Source organism: Uranotaenia lowii, chromosome 3 (assembly GCF_029784155.1).
Source record: "Uranotaenia lowii strain MFRU-FL chromosome 3, ASM2978415v1, whole genome shotgun sequence".
NCBI classification, from domain to species: domain Eukaryota; kingdom Metazoa; phylum Arthropoda; class Insecta; order Diptera; family Culicidae; genus Uranotaenia; species Uranotaenia lowii.
Window position 1 is genome coordinate 311125948 of NC_073693.1, and position 6491 is coordinate 311132438.

Below are 6491 nucleotides of genomic sequence, written 5' to 3' on the forward strand. Positions count from 1 at the left end.
CAAGAATAGGAAACCTGGCCCCTGAATTGCACGTGGTTGGTGTGGGTGCCGACCTGAATGTGGTGCGCGGTGTACATGGTAACCTCGATGCCAATACGAACCAAACCTGCGGTTATGGGATGCAGGCCTGCAGGATGGACTGTTTTTAAACGAATGTTTTGTTGGGCTGTTTCACCTGAAAAAAAAACAAATTTAGTTTTACTGAAAGCTGCCGGCAGAACGGTGCAGTTTATGCAAGCATTTTTAAATTGATAAAATTATAATACTTATTTGGCATTCCCTTTTTTAAACATAATTTTCAACCTCTTAACCATCAGAAGTGACGATGTGACACCGCTGAAAAATATTTATAAAAAAAATTTTAACACGAGTCGTACATTTACACCCATAGAAGAGGTTGCAAAAATCCAATGCCTATTTAGCAAATCTCTGTGCCGATAATGCGCTGAAATGTGCACTGTGCCGAAGACGGTATGTTTGAAAAACCGTAACTGGCATAAGGACTCGGCTCCCAACCAAAATGATGACCACTACATTCAAGCGAAACAAGAAAAACATTTTATGGGATTTCCTTCCTATTGGATAATTCATCCCAGAAACAAGAAAATAAAAATTAAAACCACAGCGCTGTAGTGAGAATCGAACTCACATCACCATTTCAATCGTCTTGCCAGTCCGACATTCTAACCAGTGTACTATTCGAGCTTCATGCAGGACGAGGTATATTTGTCATAGGCTTTCTGTTACCGATCAATCACAAAAAACGTACAACGGCGGCTTCCCGGCGTTTGGCCTCCTTTCAATGCATTCCTTTGTATTAAGATGGAAACGGGAAAGGGAACGGGAGTGAAGGAACGGGAAACCCATTGAATGAGAACTGTGCTTTGCTTACTGCCTGCTATTACATACACACGCTACATATACACAGCTGCTAAAGCCGGGCAGCTTGGCCGGTGTTGTTTGCCAGTGAATTGAAGGGATGTTTTTGTTGTTGCTTTTGCTACATACACACGCACAGCTTAGCCGTGTTTGCCGGTTGATTGAATTAGAAGGAAGTTTTTGTTGTTGCTTTTGCTACATTCACACGCACAGTGCTCGGTTCGCTGGCTGCCTGGTGTTGGCCGGTATTTATTTCCATCCTTCTTCGGCTTGTGATGCGATGGGGAGGGACGCGAAAACGTTTTTATTTTGTTTCATTCAGACATACGCAATTCGGTTGCGCTGGGAGGTTAATGCCGGTGAGCGCAAATCGAATCAGTGCCGATCGCGTTATCTTCTTGTACCAATGATGCTATGAAATTGACTACACGCCATTGGCACAGAGGCTGAATTTTGGGTGATGCAACTAGTCTTGCCGAATTGCATAATTGCGAAAAGTGCTGCAATACTGCAAAGTAACCTTTAAAATCAAGCTTTTTTTAATCCTTGAGAAACAAATTTAAATTCTTTTACTTAAGAATCTAAACAGTGGCGAAAAGTAGCACTTTTCGACACCAATTAAAAAAAAAGTATTAAAAAGTGCTGCTTTTTGACACTGTTTTTCGGTAGGAGAAGCCGGCCTTTATGCAATCAAAGTTAGTTTTGAAAAATTGATATTTTAGTGAGGAGTGGCACGAAATTTGGTTCGAAGCGCCTGCATTTCTTTAAAAAAAACAGTGTCGAAAAGTGCTTCCATTCGACACATTTTTGATTATAAAGGAAAATAAAGGAATCCTAACCTGATATTTACAAGAGGTAATCGATGCCAGTGACAATATTTTCAAGTTTTCTCATTGGTCAAAATTACTCAATTCCCATCAGATTTTTAGCCATCTGAATGAACTGCTGGTATAAGAGAGAACATGACGATGATTTTCTCATTTGAAGCCCGCGCGGGAGCTGAATTATTTAAAAATTTACAAACAAGGCGGACTTTCAATCATTTCCGATAAAAACTGACTTCTGCAGACGAAATTTTGTATGATCTTTTCACTGTGTAACTGGAATTGCGATTCGCAACACTTCCTTACTGCACTTGCCCTGGTGTACCTCACCGACATGTGAAAACCAAAATTTGTCTTTAGTGGATACGTTCGTATCTGTCATAAAAAGTCCAGTTTGTGAAGATGCGAGATACACGGTATTTTCGGCCAACAGTGGCGTATCACTAGGAAGTCACTTGGGACCCCTTCTTTTCGTATTTGCGTGAAATGTTTGAGCTGGTGCCTATGATCTGAAAACGTTCCTTCCTGTTCCATCGCTAGAAAAACCTCAGCAAATAATCTGAGAGTTAAATTAGATGAAGAACTCAGTCTCTTTTTTTAAATACGTTGAACATAAGTCGTAGCCAAGTGGAAGGGAGCTTGTAACAATTTGGTGTGATTACAGCTCCGGGGGCTTTTCTGCGAGTCACGTGACGTGACTTGCCTAATTTAACCTCGTAGTGCTGACACTTTTATTCTCCTCCCATGTTAGAAATGTTAGTTCGAACGAGCTGCGATAGATCTTTGGAGTTACGTTTCTTTCTTGAAGTTTTTAAGAGTTATAAAACCTCTCAGTTTATTGAGGCACTTTACAACCAGCTCTAGGTTTTGCCATGACCATCTTGTGTGTGAAGTGTCCGGATGATTTTATGAATTTTGATAAAATCTATTAAACCGGGATTTTCTTAGTTAGATAAAAGATACAAAACACGTCTGGTTTTGTTGGGAGCTGGACTATTTATTTAATTCTTTTGTTGAGATCTCATGTTGGTTTCTTCGTTCGCAGATAGGGATTGTTTCTAACCTTTGAATTGTTAATTAGCCGAATACTACAGTGTGGTCAGTGATGTAGGCATCACTCTATGGAAGTCATTGACCTCCTGATAGGAGTTCTGAAAAATCCCTTTTACTCTGTTGAATCAGAAGACGTGAATTTCTAATCGTCAGCTTTTTCAATGCAATTTGGCATGTTTCTCTTTCACGCTCACTTCGACAAATACAGTAACAAAAAGAGAACGGATGCATTTGATATTTTTTCACCGCATTTCAAGAGTCCTCAACTGGCAATACCCAGGAAATATAAAATCGTATCAGAAATGTAGGTCGTTTACAATGGTGTTGCAAGTCGCAATTCTAACTGCATAGTGAAAAGATCGTATAAACTGTCATCTGAAGTCGGCTTGGATCGGATATGAAAGAAAGTCCGCCGGTTGTATACTGTTTACCGGAATTCCATTTACCGGAAGAACCATTTACCGGAAGAACCATTTACCGGAAGTACCATTTACCGGAGTTACTATTTACCGGAATTCCATTTACCGGACTATACCATTTACCGGAAAACCATTTACCGGAACTACCATTTACCGGATTTTCTTTAATACGTATACATTTGGGTTGTACCTCAATTCCCCAAAAATTCACGTAAAAGTGAACCATTCCTCAAAATTTTTTTCACCGGAATTTATAATTTCAAAAAAATGGAAAAATGGAATTCGAAAAGAAGAACTTCTTTCCAAAAGAGTTTTTAGAACATTAGAATTTGCGGCAATGCCGCAACCAACGAGCGTGAAGGACAATATGTCTTTGAAGTTCGAACGCGCAGCGTGAGGAGTCGGCTACCAAAACGATTTTTAAAAGCCACACTGGTTAGCATAAAATCAATTAAAGTACCCTAACTTTGCCTAAAATGATTCTGGGCAAAATGTTACGGGTAAAGGGGATACAATAATAGATTTGTACTTAAAACTCTTAATCCGGTAAATGGCATTCCGGTAAATAGTACATTCCGGCTAATGTCAGGCCGGTAAATAGTTCATTCCGGTAAATGGAAGTCCGGTAAATGGAATTCCGATAAACAGTATACAACCAAGTCCGCCATGTTTGTAAATTTTGAAATGATTTTGCTCCCACGCTGGCTTCAAGTGAGAAAATCACCGGCATGTACTCTCTGCAACCAGCAGTGCATGCAGATGTCCAAAAATCTGATGGGAATTGAGTATAATATTCAAGGGATTGAAATCAAGAGAGAGTTCTTTGCACTTGAAGTGGTAATGATCAAAATAACACAACCGCTTCACAAATTGCAACAATAAGCACATTTTCATTCTCTCTCAGCTCTGGTTTCTCTCATTTGAACTCAAACCTTCTAATTTTCTCTAACAAATTGCCACAAATTACCACAAATTCAATCATTGGCTGCACAATTTGTGTGATCATTGACGAATTTTCTCCCTTCATTTCAGTTCCCCCGCCGATTTGATGGCTATGAGAGCAAAATCTTGCGCTCTCTTGAATACTTCCGATAGGTACGAATAAGGTGTCGGATAGCGCTCAATTTGTGTAGTTCTCGTCGGTTTAGAAAGAAATTAAATTTATGTATGTGTATTTCCTCCACTTTGGTCGGTAAATGCTGTTTTGTCAACTTTCATACGATCATTCTATAATGTATATGGATTATACATATATCGAAACAGCGTAAAAATATATTTTTTATTATTATTATTTATTTTTCCTCGGACAGGGAAAGCCCGCTGGAGTTAAGCTTCTTTCAAGCCTCTTCTCCAACAGGCACAAAGCCCTGTCAAAACAATTTTAACAATTCGTTTACAATATTATTCCAAAATATGTATGAGCACTCCAGTGAGCGAGATAATGCTCTGTGAAGGAGTGCTTGGCACTTTTCATTTGCTATTTCACAATTTTATACAATATAATAGGGTGTTAACACTTGTATTATACATATTCGTAGCTTTTTGTGGCTGCTGCGGTGGTGCGTTTCTGATGGGGGGTGGCGGGTGGGTGGCGGTGGTTTGGAGCGGCGTTTGGGCGGCGGTGGATTAGGTGGAGGGGCGAGAGCGAAAAGATGATATTAATAAGAGGTGTGGCACAAATAATTTTTTTAGCGGAGGAAGCGGTTTATGTTCTGCTTGCAGATCGATAACAGTTGCGCTTTGAATCGCGAAGGCGTTGAAGACTGTTTCAGGGTCTCTGGCAGGTTGTTGTAGAGTTTACTGGCAAAGTAGCTAGGTTTCTTTTTCCCTCATTCCGTCCTTACACGGGATAGGCGGAGATGATTTGCGTTTCTGGACAAGCGGTGCGACGCCATTCTCTCGAGGCGCAAATTGTGGTGGGATTCTCTGCTTGTCAGGAGTTTGTGGGTGAACATTAACGTTTGGAATTCCTGGGTACCTCATATAGGAAGTACCGAGTTGTTCATGCCATATAACAACTCAGAAGGATATAAATAAGGCAGCTTGAAGACAGTCTTGAGGACACGGTTTTGCATGGTTTGCAGTTCCCTGAGGCGGATTTTACATGCTTTGCCCCACAGCGATACTAGGTATTGTAACCTCGAGTGGAACAGCGCGAAATAAACGTTTTCCAGCCAGTGAGTAGGAACTGATATTTTCCATATTGCACCACAGACCGGAGCGAGTGTTCGTTTCAGTTGCTCTATGTGGGGTGACCAGCATAGAGTATCGTTCAGAAGTAATCCCAGATATTTGAACTGGCGCACTCGTTCAATAATCGTATTGCCTATATGGATTCATGGCAGCTGTGGTATGAAGCGACGACCGGAGTTGAACAACATGTACGATGTTTTTGATAGGTTGAGCGAAAGCAGGTTACAATCGAAGTATTGCTGAAGGACTTGAAGGTCAAGGTCACCGATTCATTCCACAATCTGGAGGGGGTTGGAGTGACTATATGATATTATGGTGTCATCGGCAAAGAGCCGAACTTTGCCATGTAGGTTCAGTTGTGGAAGAACGTTGATAAAAACTAGAAACATCAGCGGACCTAGGTTACTCCTTTGTGGTACTCCCGTTGTAATGAATTTTTTGCTACTTGAGTGTCCTTTCAGAGACACGAATTGTTGTCGATCTGTTATGTAGCTCTCAATTAACCGATGAGGCTGACCTCGTATGCCATACCAATCCAATTTTTGCAACAGCAAGGCGTGGTCTATTGTGTCGAATGCTTTCCTTAGGTCCAAAAACAGGGCACCGGCGTACTTACGATTGTCCAGGTCGTCATATACATCTTCCAGGAGTTCAGTAGTTGCTGTTAATGTACTGCATCCTTTTCGGAATCCATACTGGCGCGGGCTTATAAGGTCGTATCTCGATAGGTACTCACTTATCCTGGTGACGAGAAGTTTTTCCAAGATTTTGTTCAATACTGAGAGCGTTGAGATTGGACGGTAGTTTGAAACGTCTGAGTTGTCTCCGGACTTGAAAATAGGAGTTACTCGGGCTAGTTTCAATGCGTCGGGATAAACTCCGGTTCCGACTATTTCATTAAAGATATCTGTCAGGATATCGGAGAGCGCCAAGCGATGTGTTTTTAGCAGTGATTGAAATCCTCACCAATTTTCTCATCAGAGGCATTCAAAATACACACTTTGAGGCCTCGCATAGCTATACAGGAGACGATACATATACATTCATTCAAACCTCCCCCCATGAGGAGGATCTGCTCTGAGAGACACTATCCGTTTGCTGCCCCGAACGAACTCTCTCAACG